Source organism: Lithobates pipiens, unplaced genomic scaffold, assembly GCF_037356315.1.
Source record: "Lithobates pipiens isolate NorthernLeopardFrog02 unplaced genomic scaffold, aLitPip1_a1.2 Scaffold_3, whole genome shotgun sequence".
In the NCBI taxonomy this organism is placed as follows: Eukaryota; Metazoa; Chordata; class Amphibia; order Anura; family Ranidae; genus Lithobates; species Lithobates pipiens.
In genome coordinates this window covers 218,618,244-218,637,793 of record NW_027507790.1, presented here as the reverse complement: position 1 = coordinate 218,637,793, position 19,550 = coordinate 218,618,244, and the positions used below count along the sequence as shown (strand labels likewise).

General features: G+C 41.6%; 1 protein-coding gene across 3 annotated transcripts in view; it reads left to right on the top strand.

Moving 5' to 3' along the window:
- Positions 1-19,550, top strand: part of GHR (growth hormone receptor) — a 546,779-nt gene that overhangs the window by 58,474 nt on the left and 468,755 nt on the right. For 2 of the 3 annotated variants that reach the window (XM_077462799.1, XM_077462797.1), the window contains exon 2: positions 16,822-16,903. The gene's annotated coding sequence lies outside the window, so the exon portion shown is untranslated. Of the gene's footprint in view, positions 1-12,538; positions 12,706-16,821; positions 16,904-19,550 lie in introns of those variants that run through there. The other variant, XM_077462798.1, reaches the window with a different exon arrangement.

Sequence of the window (19,550 nt, the reverse complement as noted above, 5' to 3'; positions counted from 1 at the left end):
CATTGGTGTCAGTGGGAGGAATAGTGCCCCCATCATTGGTGCCAATAGGAGGAATAGTGTGTCATCATTGGTGTCAGTGGGAGGAATAGTGCACCATCTTTGGTGTCAGAGGAAAATTTTAAGCTCTATCATTGGTGTCTGGAAAAATGGCCAGGATTCTTAAGAACAGAGTAGACATGCTCCAAAGAGGAGCTGCATGCCTGGAGGATGCTCTCATCGATGACGAGGGGTCGTCTCAGCCATGAGTCAATGGCGGCCAACCAGCGGCCCAACACTGCTCCCCAAACTGTCCAAAGGGTTCAATAGATAAGAAGAAACTAAATGGGGAAGAAAAGAAAGTGATGAAGAAAGGGGGGAAAAATAGACAGCAAACCTCTCCTAAGGGACTAAGAGGCAAGCCTCAGATCTGACGAGGCTGCCCCCGCTAGGTGATCCAGGGGTCCCAGTTTTTTTCGATTTAAAAGAAGCTTGTCCTGCAGGATGGCAGAGAGGCATTCGTTTAACATTATCCAGGACAACTTGTTCTTTAAGAAGTCAAAGGATAGCACTGGGAATTTCCAAGATCTTGCAATCGCTATTTTGGCTGCTGTAAAAATGAAAGATATTAGTTGTTTGGTGGGTCTCAGAGCTCTCCCAACAGGGTGTCTGAGGAGTGCCTTTTGCGGACACTTAGTCAATTTAGTCCCTGTGAAGAAATAGATCAACTGCAGACGCGGATCTAGAATATGCTTTTTTTTTTTTTTTTTTTGGGGCACATCCACTAAACGTGATATGCCGTTTCCTCTTGGCCGCACCCTCAAAAAAAACAGGGGGGAAGGCTCCTGGCACCCATTGGGCAATTCTAGCAGGGACCAAGTATCCTCACATTAGTACTTTGTAGTTGGCCGCTATCAGGGAGGTGCTTATAATTGATTTTGCAGCTCCTTGGGCCAGTCTATGCCACTCTGCAGGGTCTAAGTCCTCCCCTATATCCTGTTCCCATTTTTCCGTATAAGGGCAATTGTCATCAGTAGATGTCAGAATGTTGTAAACCTTGGATATAAACCCTGAACAGGTAGTCTTTCAATAGACACTACAAGTGTTGGTTTCAACACCCATTATATACTAAGAGGGTGTAAAGAAAAAAAGTGATAACCATTTTTTTTAAAGAAAATTTGGTGATTGTTTATCATACAAAGTGCTTTATCATAGGCCTTATCATCTTTAAAGTTGTACTAAAATTATTTATTATTTAGCTACATTTATTTACCTTCTCTTGCAATTTTGAGCATATCCCATTGCACGGCTCAGGTCAGCCTTACCTTTCTGTCATTGCCTTGTGGTTACTCAGCCTAGGCTGTATTTAAATCAAAGTCCTTGGCAGCAGGTTGAATATTACTACACAGGTGACTCTTGTATACATTGGCTGTTATGAACTCCCTGTAGTTTAGTAAGTTGACTGATCGATGGGGAGCCCATAGGTAATACATGCAAGTGGCACCTGCCTAGTACTGCTCAACCCACTTCTCAATATTGTGATTTATGGTAGTAAAGTCAGTTCTACCACTTGTACCTACAGGCAAGCCTATAGGAAGGCTTATCTGTAGGTACTGTGAATATCTCTTATCTTGCACAGTTTTGGAGATATTCAGAGTGCATGCCAGCCGGAGACGTTACCGGCGTATTCACTCTGAAGGTCTGGACCTTCAGAGCCCGTGCTGTAAACGGTGGTTCCCGTGCAGGGAGTGACCTCCTCGTGCCCCCCTGGCCACTCATGTAGCCGGAGGACGCAAACGTGGAAGGAAGACTGGGGAAGATGTCGGTCCTTTAAGCTGTGACAGCACGGCGCTCAAGGGCTTCATTCTAAGGTAAGTTTCTCATAACGTGCTAGTATGCAATGCATACTAGCACAATATGACGATGCCTTGCAGGGAAAGTTGCGACTGCGTTTCTTTCTACTGCTTAAAATAGGGAGCATGTTGAGCACCTGAAAATTTTAAGTAAGGGCTGATCTGAGCTCTGCTATTATCTGCTCAAGAGGGCTAGGGGGTGTCTGAGGCTTAAGAGAGCAAAATTTTAGTTCCAGTGGTTCAAGCAGTGAACAAAATATGTAGGCTGTCATTGCTGACCTACTTCATAGTTGCCTGTAGGTACTTTCTGATTTACTGATCTAGCAACCCTTAAACCCTGATGAGTTTTACTTCCTTTTTGGTTCCCTGCAAAGTAAAAGCATAATGTGCTAGTATGCATCCCATACTAGCACATTATGTGCCAGTATGCATGGCATACTAGCACATTATGTGCCACTTACCTGCAAACAAAGCCTGTGATGTCCCCACTGCAGGCTGCATCTACCTTCTCCCCTCTTCCTTCCAGGGCCACGGACTTTGGCTCTGCGACTGGCCGGAGAAGTGTGACGTCACTCCCGCGCATGTGCTTGGGAGTCGCCAGTCATGGCACATGCTCCAATTACATAATTGGTGCACTACAAGGTAAATATCTCCTAAACGGCACACATTTAGGTGATGTGTACAACTTCCACATCGGGGGGTTTACAACCGCTTTAAAGTCCAAGTGAAGAGGGAACTACTAATGTGAATGCTTGTTCTGGGTCAGTAAAGTATATTGAAGCAAGAACGTCAACATTACAGCCAGGTATCTAGCATTTCCTGATGAGGTTAGCAATGATAGCCCCTAGGTTTCTTTAAGTACAGGGTTTCTTTAAAAGAAAAAGGCGAACTTTTAACAAAAAAAACAACTTTTATACTTTATGGAGATGCATCCTTGATCCGATGCTGCATCTGTCCCCTGCCACCTCTGAACCGACAACTGAGCGATCAGAGACCACTGATCATTCAGTTCTCAAGTCTGTTAGTAGCACAGAGCAGTGACTGTTGGTCATTCGCCCTCTGCTCTTCCCCTCCACAGCTTGCTCCTAATGTGTAAGGAAAAATACTAATCACTTCCCCAGAATTACTAGCTCTGGTCACAGTGTGTAAAAATTAAATCATAAAAGAAAAATGTAATTAATAAAAATGTTTTATTCTTTTTTTTTTTTTTTTTTTTTTCGCACTGTCACCAGTCAGTGTCTGATTCCTGGCATGCCTGTTACGATAACGCTGCACTAGTAAACGCATGTAGAAAAAAAAATTGTGAACATTTTTTTTTTCTTTTTAATTTCTGAATTTTCCCAAAAAGTTTGACAATAAAATTACAGCTTCATAAACTCGACATGCCTCTTACTAAATACCTTGGACTGTCTACTTGCCAAAAAGGGGTAATTTGGGGCATATTTGTACTGCTATGGTGTTTTCAGGCCTCAAAAAATTAGGGTGTCGGTACAACATCAGGATTGATCAAATTTCAGATACAGACTAAATAATATACACTGATTTGGGTTTTGTTTACAAATGAAACATAGCAGAATACAATCTGGCCTAAATTTATGAAGAAAGATTATTTATTTTCAAACTTTTATAACTAAAACAGTTTTTTTCATTTATTTAGAAAAACAAAACAAAAACAGTGGTGATTTGAAGACCACCAAAGGAAAGCTTTATTTGTGTGAAAAAGAATGATACAAATGTCCTATGGGTACAGTGTTGCATGACAGCGCTGAAATCTGAAAATTTCAATTCCACAATCATTAGTGGTCAGAAGCACTTTAAACTCCCCACCTTCATCTTTATTCAGCCAATCCTCCTTCCTGTTGTGTTTTACAAACACTCAGCCTATTCATAATAAAGTAAGGTGGGCTTTCTCCATTGTGAATGGGCTGAATGTACTGTGTGTAAACACTACTGGTGTTTACATCTGTGATGGCTGTGATCGGTTCACAGCGATCACAAGGTACAGAACCACTCTGGCTCTGTACATCATGCCCGTCATGCTGAGTTGTCCAATGATGGCCTGGATTACAGACATACTCAATATGTACTGCCAGCCCCATTGTGTTTACTGCAGCGCAGTTTATAAATGCCACTCCAGAAATACATGTCCACCTCCCTGCTGCTTCTTGGCCCTTGTACACACGATCGGACATTCCGACGGAAAATGTCCGATCGGACCGTGTTGTCGAATAATCCAACCATGTTTGGGCTTCATCAGACTTTTTCGGCCGGAATATCCAACCAACAAAGTTTGAGAGCTGGATATAAAAAAATCCGACAACATGATCCAGTCAGACTTTGTTCGATCGTTTGTAGAGAATTCTGATCAAAGTGCCACGCATGCTCAGATCAAATTCCTAGACCAAATCTATTGGCTACTAGCCTGAACGTAGTCCCGTCGTAACTAAATAACGTCATCACGTTACGAACAATCATTTGTTCCGAAAAATTTGTCCGACCGTGTGTATGCAACACCAGTTTCGGACAAAATCCGACAAATTTTGTTGTCTGAATGTCCGACCGTGTGTACAAGGGCTTGCAGTTTAGCGGTATGGAGATGGTTAAAGAGACAACTATTATTTCAGGCATCTGCTGGTGCTTGTCTTGAATGTCTAGTAGAGAAAACCCTACAGGTCAATGCACATAGAAACTATCCTCCTGGTTTCCAGCTTTGGCCCACCCCTCCTATCTAATGTTTTTTTGTATTGGCCCATCACTGAGGAGTAGCTCAATTAACCATCAGTACAGTATGAGAGGCAGGAGAAGGTGGTCTAGACCCATAATCGAGCAGCCAGTCTCTAAGTGAAAGTAAGGCAAGGCCATTTACAATTCGAATCTTGTCCGGTTTAACAGGAACGGGCCAAGATCCTAACCCTTGATGGGCAGGCTGAATGGACTAAGTTGATTGATCGACCAGCCTGCCAGATTCTCTTGCCATTATCGGTAGCAGCTGCTATAGCCGCTAGTGATAACCATGGTCTTTTCCCGGCAGAGACGGCTTCCCCTGCCGGGAGAAGACAATGACTCGGCAGGAGGGATTCCCCGATCAGCATTTTCTTGTGTTGATGTGAGAATCTAGCGAATTTCTTTCCTGCAATTCGAAGTTGCAAGAATTTTTTTTTAGCTCCATGTATGGCCAGCCTAAGGCCCCTTTCACACTGACGTTCCGTTCAGGCCCGCCTGTCAGTTTTTCAGGCGGACCTGAACGGGTGCTCCATAGAGCTCTATGGAGCGTCGGATGTCAGCGGTGACATGTCCGCTGACATCCGACCTGCTCCGATCCGAAAAAGTGTAACGGAGGAAAACTATTTTTCCATCCGTCTGCGGATCGGATTGGGTGACGACAGGCACTGCGGTCCGTCGTCATCCGATCTCCCATAGGGGAGAGCGGCGCTGTGACAGGTCTGTCCCTGCACAGTGTGCAGAGACGGACCTGTCATCTCCCTGCTCAGCGGGGATCGACGGATTGATCCCCGCTGAGCAAACGGATATCCACGGGGCGGATCAGAACTGATCCGCCCCGTGTGAAAGGACCCTAAGTTATATTTGAAAGTAAAATGTTTTGTAAATGAAGCCATCAAGCACAGAAGCATACAATTGCAAAATATGTCCGAGCCTCGGAGGATTTGCTGTCTGGAGGATATATAATAAGAGAGTAGCTTATCAGTATTATTAGCATAATAAAATCAAATCTCAAGGGTGAGACACACTTATCACGGCAAAATTTCCCCACCGACTTCCCAAGGCCGTCCAGAAATAATGATTCGTATGCAAGCCCCATTATCGTTGCTTCATTAGCTGTAATGATCTGTAATGAGCTGTATGTACAGTACTAGACTGGGGTCATTTTAAAGATGTCTCTATTGCCAAGCCATAGATGAGAGGCAGAAGAAGCTGTAATTATCCAACAGCTGCAATGCCTTCTGTCTATAAAAATAAAAAAATCAAATGATCAAAGTTGTTTTTATGTTTTAAAACATTTTAAAGGAAAGTCATGCTCTTCTTTTTCATCTTTGTTATTTGCTAAGTACATTGCTATCACTTATATAGAAAAAAAAATGCAGATTTCAAATCTGAATTTCTGTTTGTTTTCTAATGCTTCTTTACCTTTGTAAAATAAATAAATACATAAATAAATCAATGCATATTTTTTTTAAGCAGATTGCGGGTGCAATCTCAGGCTCCTGCAGACTGTAAAGCCCCATACACACTATCAGATTTTCTGCTGAGTTTTTCCTTCAGATTTACCAAAACCGTATAATATGAGGTCAAACCTTAGGAGTTTCAATGTGTATGCAATCAGACAGGCCCTTCTACTACATGGTTTTGGTAAATCTGAAGACAAAAATCAGCAGAAAATCTGATAGTGTGTATGGGGCTTTAGTGCAGCTGTCTGCGAGGACCTTGTATGGGGAGGCAGCTGCTGAATAACGGGAAGCATCAATGTACTACCTAGAGTGTTCATTGAGAATTACAAGCCGCAATGGCTGACGGTAGTTGTAGTTCCCCCTTGCACAAAACTCTTTATTTAAATTTTTTTTTTATTGTTACAGCAGGTACGGGAAGAAGATCCTCAGCCTGCTGTCACAATGGGCAATCGGGGTGGGGGGGCTGCAGCATCACTCTGAATTTCATTGTAACATGTAACATATTCTAAAAGGTGAACCTATCCTTTAATCCGGGAGATTTACCCCCTTAATAGCCATGCCATTTTTTGTGATATGGCACAGCGTTACTTTAACTGATCATGTGACGCTGTACCCAAATAAAATGTATTTTTTTTCCACAAATAGAGCTTTCTTTTGGTGGTATTTGATTATCTCTGCGGGTTTTTATTTTTTGCGCTATAAACAAAAAAAACAAAAAAAAAGAGCGACAATTTAAAAACAAAAAAACAATATATTTTACTTTCTGCTATAAAATCCATCCAATAAAAAATTGAAAAAAGCAACTAATTTCTTCATAAATGTAGGTCTACATGTATTCTGCTACATATTTTTGGGAAAAAAAATATCCCAATAAGCGTATATTGATTGGTTTGTGCAAAAGTTAGTGTCTACAAACTATGGGATATTTTTATTTACGAGTAATGGTGGCGATCAGCGACTTATAGCGGAACTTCAATATTGCAGCGGACATTCTGATACTAACTGACAATTTTTAGGGGGCCAGTGATTAGTGCTAAAATATGCACTGTCACTGTACTAATGACACTAGCTGGAAAAGGGTTAACATCAGGGGCAATCAAAGGGTTAACTGAGTGCCTAACCTGTGTTTTATTATACTGTGGGAGGTAGTTTTGCTAGAAGAGGAGATGGCTTTTATTTCCTGCTTTACAGGGACACAAATTTCATCCCTCTCCTCCTGTCAGAACAGCGATCTGCCTTGTTTACATAGGAGGATCGCAGTTCTGCCTTTTTGCCTAGTTACATTTACTGACATGAGTGACACTGTTTTATTGCTAACTGTAATTAGATATCACCTTTGTGTAGCTCCTGTTGCTACAGAAGTTTAGCTAAAAAATATATTTTTTTATATCTGTACAGCTTTGACTTCTCTGTAATGAAGGATGTCTCACGATGTTCAGGCTGCTGGATTCAGGAGAAATCTTCACTGCAGGGCTGCCCTGTCCTCTTCCTGCAGCTGAACTTCCAGCACTGTGGGGGTTACAACTCTGGGTTCAGCTGCACTAAAAATGATCTGCCGGGGATATGCCTCTTCCTGCCTCCTCCTCCAATAAGAAAAGTTATTTAATGGCCTGTAACACAATCTGTGAATGGAGGAGAGAATCCTGTGGCTGATCAGACTCACAGATCATGTTACAGGCCATGTAATCAGTAAAATAACTTTTCTTCTTGGAGAAGAAGGAATGCAGAGAATGCATAAAGATAAACAACCGTCAACCTTTAGAACCACTTTAAGGTTACCTGATGTCTCTTCAAAGTTTCACTATAATGTCCGAATAAAGCCATTCACATGGAGAAGTACTTCCTGCCTCTATGTGCAGCAGGTTTACCTGCTATTTACAGGAAGCAATTGTGTGCTTTTTGGTAAGTTTATTTTGTAGATAACGCATGTGAACTGGTATAAACTGGCGCAATTATATCTAAAAGCATTTAAACCGTACAGTGATACATGAAAACCAAGGTGGTTTGCTTTCTCCTACATATGGAAGAGGTGAGTATGTAAAGTGGCCTAATCATAGGTGTGCACAGCCTATTGCATTAGGGTGTGCACCCAAAGCTCCTACACACATGTGTTTACATATGACCGTGGCACATTGATCTGCCTGCCAGCACAGGTGAAAGGAAAGAGCGTAAACGCTTCCCTTATGGCAAAGCTGGTAAGAGGGAGAACTTTCCCATCTTCCTGCTGGCACACAGAGTGATATTATTAACGTGGACGGGGTGATTAGGGTGTGCCCAGGCACAGCCGACACACCCTGTGTGCACATGAAGTGAGATAGACCGCAGCTCCGTGCTTGATCTTTAAAATCGTCAGAATTTATTGGTTTTCCATAAGACACAGTAACACACAGCAGATGTAAACGTGTTTCACTATAAATGCCATGGAGAACCAATAAGTCCTAAAGATTTTAACTGCTTGCCGCCCGCCGCCAGTCATATGATGGCCAGGCAGCGTGGCTCTTGTTCTGGATGGGCATCATATGACGTCCATCCATTTAAACAGGGCATGCGTGCAATCGTGTGCACATAGCCCTGTACCTTCGGTGGCAGCGTGTCACGGAGACACCATTCGCAACCGAGGGGGGTGAACAGCCATTGGGCATGGCTATTTGCCACGTGATCGGCCATGATGAAGTCACGGCCGATCACAGATGCTACCACCCCACTTTGCACGGCGCATGCGCACGATCACATCGGTGGCAGCATGTTCTCCGGAACAATGCTCGCCACCAATGCTGGTAAACAGCCATTGGCCAGCGGCTGTTTACCACGTGATCGGCTGTGATCCTTTTACAGCTGATCACTAAAATGTAAACACAGAGCGGTAGCAAGATGTTACCGGGTTCTTCTTCTCCTCACACACCGATCGTGTGAAGGAGATTGTGGTAACATCTCGTTATCACTTACAGTGTACACCAACACACACTGATTGTCCCTCCAATAAAGAGGACCTGTCACTGTCCATCTGAGTACCTGTCACAGTACATCTAAATACCCGAGTACCTGAGCACCTGTCACAGTTCATCTGAGTACCTGTCACATCCCACCTGAGTTCCTGTCACCACCCTTCAGAGTACCCGAGTACCAGTTACCAGCCCATCAGAGTACCTGAGTACCTATCTGTAGCCCATGCCTCATAGAATATACGTTGGGGTGTTTTCTTTCCAAAATGGGGTCATTATTTGGATAATTCCACTGTCCTAGTGCTCAAGGACCTTCAAAAGTGTGATAGGTAGGAATGAAATGAGATGTGCAATTTATGCTCCTAGAACGCCTGAAGGCACTACTTCAATGTTGGGCCTCTGTATGTGGCCAGGCTGTGTAAAAGTCTCACAAATGTAGTATCGCCAAATTTGACAAGAGTAACAGAATGTGTTTTGGGGTGTAATTTTTTGCTATATACATGCTATGTGTTAGAAATATCTTATAAATTGACAACTTTGTATAAAAAAAAATATTTTTTTAGTTATTTTTTTCCACATTTTCCAAAAACTTCTGGAAAAAAATGAACCATTCAAAAGACTCATTATGCCTCATAGATTATATGTTGTGGTGTTTGCTTTCCAAAATGGGGTCATTTTGTGGGCAATTCTATTTTCCTGGTGCTCCAGGGCCTGTAATAGGTGGTTGAGAAATGAGATGTGTCATTTATGCTCCTAGAACGTCTGAAGGTGCTACTTTAATGTTGGGCCTTTGTATGTGGCCAGGCTGTGTAAAAGTCTCACACATGTGGTATCGCCATACTCGGAAGAGTAGCAGAATGTATTTTTGGTTGTAATTTGTTGTATGCATATGCTCTGTGAGAGAAATAACCTGTTAATATGACAATTTTGTAAAAATAAATACAATCTTCATTTTGCAAAGAATTGTGGGAAAAAATCACAACTTAAAAAAACTCACCATGCTACTTCATACATTGGAATGTCTACTTTCTAAAAAGGGGTCATTTGGGGGGTATTTGTATTTTCCTTACTTGTTAGTGTCTCAAGAAATGGGATGAGCCTTCAGTACATCAGATGTGATCAATTTTCAGGGATTGGCACCATAGATTGTAGACTCTATAACTTTCACAAAGACCAAATAATATACACTAATTTGGGTTATTTTTAACGAACATATGTAGCAGTATAAATTTTGGGCAAAATGTATGAAGAAAAATTACTAATTTGCAAAATTTTATATCAGAAACGAAGAACAATTAATTTTTTTACAGAATTTTTGGCCTTTTTTCTTTTATAGTGCAAAAAAAACTAAAACCCAGTGGTGATTAAATACCACCATAAGAAAGCTCTATTTATGTGGAAAAAAAGGACAGGAATTTCATATATGTACAGTGTTGCATGACTGAGTAATTGCCATTCAAAATGTGAGAGCACCGAAAGCTGAAAATTGGCCTGGTTAGGAAGGGAGTTTAAGTGCCCAGTGGTCAAGTGGTTAAATGAGGCAGGGACCTGGTCACGCCTCCATCCCCATCTATGTGGGAAAAAGAAAAAGAAATGGGACTTTGAATGAGGCATGCAGTCAATATGAAAAGGACAAAAATTGGTATTTATATGTGTCAGATATAAACAATAATACATGATACTGATTTTATTATCACAATATTTCATCTGGATACATACATATAAAAGCATGAATCCATATGGAAAGATTGTGGGTATAACACCTCTTGACTTCCCATCACCAGGGCTTTTTTTCAGCGGGAACGTGGGGCAATACAGTTCCGGCACCTGCTGGGGGGGGGGTCTTTTGTTGCTGGGGAGGGGGGGGGCAGGGGGTCTTATGTTTCTGGGTGGTCAATTGTTGCTGGAATGGATCTATTGTTGGAACCATGGAATGGTGCTCGGAGGTGGGCAGGGGGTAGGGAAAATGGGGTGACTCAGAAAGGGGGAGTTCCTGCACCTATTCTCTGAGGGGAAAAAAGCCCTCCCCGTTACTATTAGGAATAAACACCATAATTTACAAAAAAGTCATAATTACACAGGTACATGAATCTGATATAAGATAATAAAACAACACATGATCGATTTAAACATAAGTACAGAAGTTTCATCACGTTTCATGGAATTTTATTCACTCTTCAGGAGCAAACGTGTACATCTGTAAAAAAAAATAAAAAAAAAAAAATTATAAAAATCCTTAGATAATTGTCTTTTGAAAGAAAAAAAGCCAAAATGGGAGAAAAACCCTCATTAGAAATAGTGTACTCACAAAATCACTGTGTATGGAAAGTGCAACACCAATAGCTGGAAACCACTAGAGAGGGGCATCTTTTCCGGGAGCTGTGGTGAGTATTTAATAGGAAAGCAGAGGGACTGGCAGGGGTTTCACACAAAGGAAACAATACAAAGAGAACAGGATACTTTTTCAAACAAGTACATAGTACAGCAGGGACATGTCAGGAATATGAAATGTTGGGTTTACATTAGCCTTTACCTCACAACAATTCTCCCAGACTGATTTGGTTTGTCCTTTGACCACAATGTGGTAATTGTTGGGCCGATGGACAACATCTGTAATTTCCCTTCCTGGGCCATGATCAGTGTTTTGGCAGTTTTTTGTCTTTTTTTTTTTTTTTTTTTTTCATTTTTTAAAGCTGTACTCCCAGGATCCTGTTTTCATGATTCTCTCCACTGGTCCAAATAAAATTGCTACCCGATTTTAACAGAGTATGTTTGAGATCTCCATGAATTCATAGCACTATAACATCATAGCGTTCCACTGGAAAGTTCTCTGCTTCCAGGTGCCGGGAGGAGGACTTTAGCTATAGCCGCACATCACCTCTGCACGGGGAAAGATAACTACTCATCCCATGATGCTAAGTGAAATGTAAGTTCATTGTGAATTAATGCTTGACATTTGACAAGTCATTAAAAGTACTGACAATTTTCATAAAAATTTTCAGTTAAATATTTACTAGTGTATGGTCTAGCTTTAGCTTACCAGGGACTGACGGATGGTGGGGGGAATGAAAGTCCTCAGGTATAACAATTGTTAGGTGTGATCTGCTCAAATAGTGAAACATTCAATTGGGAATCATTAGTAAGTTGTCTGGTTAGATACCATTGGGTATGGCGAAAACCATTTGCTATTAATTGTTGGGTATCAGATGATAGAATTTGGATATCCATTGATGGTTTTTATGATCGCAAGCTGGTTTAAAGTGATGACAATCGCCTAAATAAACAAGGCTGAATTCAGAAACTCACTGTCGATCTAGCAACAGAGCCTTAATTGAATTACCGTAATGCAGACACAGGCATGGTGTTGGGACACGTCATGGAAACCACTGACAAAGTGAAAAACACATCAGCATGCTTGTAATTGTGATAACAGGTAGACTTTGGAGCTTAGCTTCCTCTTAGGTGTATATTTGTTTCATTATCAGAACAGGGATTCTACCAGATCACGTGTATAATAGAACTTCACAAAGTGCTTATCGGTGTACACGTCTCTGGAGCTTTCTGATCATACAGACGGAACACTGTCATTATGGCAATTACCTCTACACACAGTCCTTTGTATCCCTCTGACATCGAGCTCTAGAGTTGGCCAGTACATGGTGTTTAGCTCAACAGGTCAGAAGAGGCAAGCTGCTTACATCTACTTTGCTGGATTATCGAAGAAAGGCATAATATTGTGCAGATAAGGTAACCTGTCCAATCACTGTTTTCGTTCAGCTGAGCTTGGCCAGCAGGACATGTACAGTAGACCAGCTATTCTCAACCAAGGTTCCTCCAGAGGTGGCTAAGGGTTAATTGAGCTGTGGATGATTGACATCCTATTTGATGGTGCCTGCATTATTCTGGGGAGAACTTGGCAGAGCCAGTGGCACTACACCAAAGATCTTTTCAGTTATCTGTAGGGGTGGTACTATGACTACAGATGTAAGGGACATTCTTCCAATTGACCATAGCTCCCAACTGTCCCTGATTTCGAGGGACTGTCCCTGATTTGGAGCAATGTCCCTCTGACCCTCATTCCTCCTCATTTGTCCCTCATTTTGGCCTGATCTATATAGATGTACTTAAAATGCCCTTTTTATCTATCAAAAAGTGTTTTCCAGTGCTAAACCTTTACCACTAAATTCTAAATTGCTGCATTTGTAAATTCCAAAAGCCAATATAAAGAAATGGTAGTGGTAAAAAAAAAAAATACTTGTGGATTTAACCAATCTTGTTTTGTTTTTTTGTACAATTCTCCTTTAAGTATGCCTGCATACTTTTGCTGATAAGTGTCCCTCATTCCCATCTCAAAAAGTTGGGAGGTATGCCATTGACCACCACTATAAGGAGCATTCTTCCCACTGACCACCAATATAAGGGGCTGGTCGTCTTCCTAATTATCACTGTAAGGAACGTTCTTCCCACTGAGCACCAAAGCAAGCGGCTTTCTTCCCACTGACAATGTAAGGAGCATTCTTCCCAATGGCCTCCAGTGTAAGGAGCATTCTTTCCAATGCAAACCAATGTAAGGGGAATTCTTTACACTGACCTCCAATGTAAGGGGCATTCTTCCCACTGACCCCCAATGTAAGGACCATTCTTCCCACTGACCTCCTATGTAAGGGGCATTCTTTCCACTTACCTCCAATGTAAGGCCCATTCTTCCCACTGACCTCCAATGTAAGGGGCATTCTTTCCACTTGGCCAATTACATTTTTCAATGAAGTATTCTAGCACAAGATTTGTCCCTAATAGGTTATTCCCGCACAACACAGTGACAAAAGTTTTCCAGCCTCCATGTTATTTGTAGCAGACTCTTTCAGCCAGACAAAACTGCTCTAAACACATTTTTTTGATAGACTGGTTCTCCTGGTGTCTAGGGTAAACTTTCAGTCTGGTTCTCTTGTATCAGTATCCGGACACTGACCCTCAGTTCAGTTCAGTTCACACACCGTCCATTCAAGGCCAGACAGGCCTGGACATGTGCTCCCAAAATGTCCTCAGATGCTTCCACAGGAGAGCCATGATTGAGTGCAGCTTTTTACATTTGTGGGCAAAACCACCCTGTCTCTAACAAGACCCCTTACATGTTCTGAGCTAGCATGCTTCCTTTCTTTGTCAAAACTGGTTCTTCCAGTATAATTTACCATATTTACACTATGAGAACCAGTGTGTATGTGTGTGTGTGTGTGTGTGTGTGTGTGTGTGTGTATATATATATATATATGTATGTATGTATGTATGTATGTATGTATGTGTGTATATATATATATATATATATATATATATATATCTATCGCACATATACAGTATCTCACTAAAGTGAGTACACCCCTTCCATTTTTGTAAATATTTTTTATATCTTTAATGTGACAACACTGAAGAGATGACACTTAGCTACAATGTAAATTAGTGTACACCTTGTATAACAATGTACATTTGCTGTCCTCTCAAAATAACTCAACACACAGCCATAAACCTCCCTACCTCCCTGGCGGTATGATTTCTGATTTTAGGTGCTGAAAGCGGTACAATTATTTTGCATGGAAATTTGGCGTTTTTATATTGTAGGCCTGCAATTTTTAGGAACAACTCTCTTAAATCTGTTCAAACCAGAGTCTAGTAGACATCCCGGGTATGATAAAGTTTATAATATAATAAATAATGATAACAAATAATAATAAAAATTATTCAATAATGTAATCAAATCCAAAAACACTGAAATTTGCTAATTTGCAGAATTGTCGCTGTCATTAGATTTAGTGTTTTGATGACGGATCTCCCCACAAATCGCTATCGCTCAATTGTGCAAGTGACTCTAATTTATTATCTCTGTTTTCTAGCTGGTCTAAAATCACTTTTGACATAAAGGGACACTTTTTGGTTGCTATGGACAATCTCCAAATTCCAGTTAGAAAAAACTGTATTTATAATATAAAAGTGCATGCAGGGCACTGGACAGACCACTAGGGACAAAGGGGATGTGTAATTTTTTTATACAGTACTGTAATCTGTAAAATTACAGTACTGTATGTGTATTGTGTATTTTTTACTTTTTTGAATTTGGCGCCGATCTCCGCTCCCATGTGTCGTAAAGTCGCAGGGAATGGAGCTCGGCGGCACTCGGGCACTATGTGAATCAAGCAGAGGACGGCCCGCACACACAGCGGGGGGACATCGCTGGATCCAGGGGACAAGGTAAGTAAGTCTCTTTGTATCCAGCGATGCGATCCCGAGTCTCGCTCGGGGTTAGCGCTCGTGGTACTGAAATCCCAGCCCGAGCCAGACTCGGGATTACCGCCAGGGAGGTTAATGTCTAAACCGCTGGCAACAAAAGTGAGTATACCCCTAAGTGAAAATGTCCAAATTGGGCCCAAAGTGTCAATATTTTGTGTGGCCACCATTATCTTCCAGCACTGCCTTAACCCATTGGAAATTTTCATTTTAAAGGGTAATTTTCTCTAGAGCTTAGTGAATGGATTGAAATTCTGCTGATTTTCATTATCCAATCATGTTATATTTTTATTTTTTCTTGCACATGAGTCTCCAGTATGTGACATATATCATGTTGGCAGTCTCTAACCATCTCTTGTTGTATGTTGACAGTCTCTGACCATCTCCTCTTGCATGTCTGCAGCCTCTGACAGCTTTCTATTAGAGCTGCATGATTAATCGTTAAAAAAAAATTTAAATTCAGAGAGTTCTTTGCCATGAGGTGCCATGTTGAACTTCCAGTAACCAGTATGAAAGAGTGAGAGCGATAACACCAAATTTAACACACCTGCTCCCCATTCACACCTGAGACCTTGTAACACTAACGAGTCACATGACAATGAAAATGGCTAATTGGGCCCAATTTAGATGTTTTCATTTAGAGGTGTACTCACTTTTGTTGCCAGCGGTTTAGACATTAATGACTGTGTGTTGAGTTACTTTGAGGGGACAGCAAATTTACACTGTTATACAAGCTGTACACTCACTACTTTACATTGTAACAAAGTGTCATTTCTTCAGTGTTGTCACATGAAAATATATAATAAATACAAAAATGTGAGGGGTGTACTTACTTTTGTGAGATAATGGGGGTTATGTACGAAAGGCAAATCCACTTTGCACTGAAAGTGCACTTGGAAGTGCAGTCGCTCTAAATCTAAGGGGTAGATCTGAAATGAGGGGAAGCCCTGCTGATTTTATCATCCAATCATGTGCAAGCTAAAATGCTGTTTTTTTTATTTTCTTTGCATGTCCCCATCGGATTTTCCTTTAGTAAATAACCCACACTGTGTGTGTGTGTATGTGTGTATATATGTATGTATGTATATGTGTAGATAGATAGATATATCTATCTATCTATCTATCTATCTATCTATCTATCTATCTATCTATCATTTTTTTTTTTTTTCATTTAAAGTGCAGTAATCGCAGACTCATTCACACAATACTGCTATAATGTTCTATTGCTAGCTGATTACAACCTCCCAATATAAATGACCTGTCCGTGTTGGGTTCACAGTATAGCAGGGGGTGACAGGGTCTCTTTAAATCCGCATAAAAATGTTCTACATTTCATTGCAGGACCAACGATTAACGTGAATTTATGGGGGGAAGCATTGGAGTGTGAAAGCTGTACACAGATTTATAATAAACATTCAACTTTTTAGTGTAGGTCTGTCTCATTTACTGTAATTTAGTGATAATGTCTGCGAGAGGCTGGAAAATATGAAAAGTGTTTTTTTTTTTTTTTTTTTTGTGGATCTCTCATTGCAGCCTTCTCTGTCATGTAAAGTATGTGAGCTGACTCCTGCAAATTCTGTTTTACAGAGCAGACAGACACTGGATTGGTGTGCTGAGGAAGTCGCGTCAATGAACGTAGCAAGCCCCTGTGATACGGAGCCCGGCTGCAGTACGTACACGTCTTTCTTCTCCTATAAGTCAGATGTTATTTCATATCAGTGATTGCAGCTGCGTTACAAAGTTGTAATATAGTACATCTATATCAGAGGATCACAACATGTGAAATGCAGTGAGATCTTATCTGACTGGGGTTCTTCACTAGCACTGCGGACATTGTGAACCACCAGCCAGTTATGTCAGGGCTACCAGGATTGCCCAGAGTTTTACAGGCAGCATCAAATATAACCACTTGAAGACCAGCCATTTTTATTTACAAGTAAAAATCTTTTTTTTTTCCCAGACAATTACTTAGAACCCCAAAACAATTGATATATATATCTTTTAGCAGAGACTCTAGAGAATAAACTGGTGGGTTTTCAATATTTTTATCTCGCACATTATTTGCTCAGTGTTGTGTTTTTTTTTTTGTTTTGTTTTTGCGCAAATTAAAAAAAAATACACTTTAGGCTAGGTTCACATTGCTGCGATGCGGGAACGCCGCGAATCCGCGGCGTTTTCCCGCATCGCACACCTCCCGCCGGCAGTTCACACTGCCCTATGCGGACGGCTGGGGGTGTCAATGTTATGTTAATGACACCCCCAGATCCGTCGGCATATCGCAGTGCGATCTGCCGACTCGCACAGGAATCGGATCGCATGGTGTGAACCCCCATGCAATCCGATTCCGTTGCGGACCCAAAAAAGGGTCCCGTGCGAGTTTGCTGCGGGACCGCTGCGAGTTCAGCCATACTATCTGTATGGCTGAACTCGCAGCGCTACGGAGATCGGATGTGATTTGCTGTGCGAATCACATCCGGTTCTCCCCCCGCAGCGGTGTGAACCCAGCCTTAATGAATTTTAATGCACACAAGCACAAAATAATAATCACACTTTTGGTAAAATATAAAAGGAGTTATACCGAGTTAAACATGTCATGCTTTAAAATTGCAGTTTAACGTTACAGAGGAGGTCTGGTGCTAGAATTATTGCCATCACTCTGTATGCGTGTGAGTACAACGCATGCGTATGGGGGGGGGGGATTTTTTTTTTTTTTTTTATACAGTTTTTCTTGTAAAGCACTTTTGGTTGCTGCTACAAACAATGTAAGCATCCCTTGTGACAGCAATAGGAAGTGGCAGGTACTCTTTAGGGAGAGATCGTATGCCCATTAGACCCCAGATATCTCCTCTGCCTTTAGAAGCATCTGATCACACCAAGATCAGCGTTATCAGATACTTTTCAAATGTAAAAATAGTGCGGTTTACCAGAAGTAACAAAAAGTAACAAAAATGCTCATCGCTTCTGGCCATTGGATGTATAAGACCATACTGGGATAATGCCTGTACCTGCAGGCATCATCCCGGTATAATTTGATGCCAAGTGCATAATCATGCCATGAACAATGATGCTGTTGGAAGCAGCATTTTGGTTTTTGTTGGTGGGCATGGGTTATGGGATTATAGCTAGGGTTCAAGCGGTAATTTAAAGTGCATACAAAGCACAGAAGAAAAGTACGAGGAGGTCTCTGAAAGCGACCGTATATCACTACTTAAATATTTTTTCCCCACTTCCTCTCCGTTCCTTTCAAAAATATTTGAAATTTTTCCAGCAATTTCTGTACTGGAAACAATGGTTACTAACCGGGACTAATAGTGAGGATGAGTCTCTGCAGATGGAGCTGGATTCCAATAAAACTTGACACACTTTCTAAGCTATCCACTATCCAAAACAAAAAGTAAACGTTTTGGCTTTGTATAACCTTTTAATATTAAATGGTTGGTTGAAGCCCAACTCTTGGCAGATAAAAATGATCCCTTGCAATGGGGCTGTGTCTGCATTGCAAAGGTTAATGGCTCATTTTGTCTAGGGGAGAGGAGAAACTGTTTCACTTACCTGATCCTCTGCTCCCCTGGCAAGCGCAATGCTTCCCCGCAATCTAGCAGTGGATTGTCCCTCGGTATCCTCGCAGGGCTATGGACTAGACATATGCAGAATGGGAAAATGTATTTTGTTTTATTTCAGATAGAATTACAAATTTTTTGTAACCAATTCAAATTCGCATTGGTCCAAAAATGATTGACCAATTTGAATTCTGTGTGAAGATTAGCTGGTTGTTTAGGAACGGGCCAGGAAGCCTGTTGCCACGTCTTTAACAACCGATGACTCATCAGCTGTCAGCAACTTCCTTGCTGAGAGCTAAAATGTAAACAAAAGAATGCCGGCAATTGAAATTCTGGAAAAAAAAGGGCATGGAGTCCCCCACAAAATCCATACCAGACCCTTATCTGAGCATGCAGCTCAGCAGGCCAGGAAAGGGGGGGGGATGAGCAAGCCCCCCCCTCCTCAACCACACCAGGTCACATACCCTCAACATGGGGGGTCTGCCCCAAAGCACCTTGTCCCCATGTTGATGGGGACAAGGGCCTCTTCCCCACGACCCTGGGAGGTGGTTGTGGGGTTCTGTGGGCTTATCGAATCTGGAAGCCCCCATGCGTATGGTGAGTGGCCCGCCTACTTGCAACTTCGACTGAGGCATGCTGGGTCGTTCACATCATGGGGGGACGGGGTCACCCGATTACATCATCGGGTGACTCCATCCCTTAGTTATTTAAGAAATGTTAGATGGAGAAATTTCGAATTAGTAAGATAACTAACAT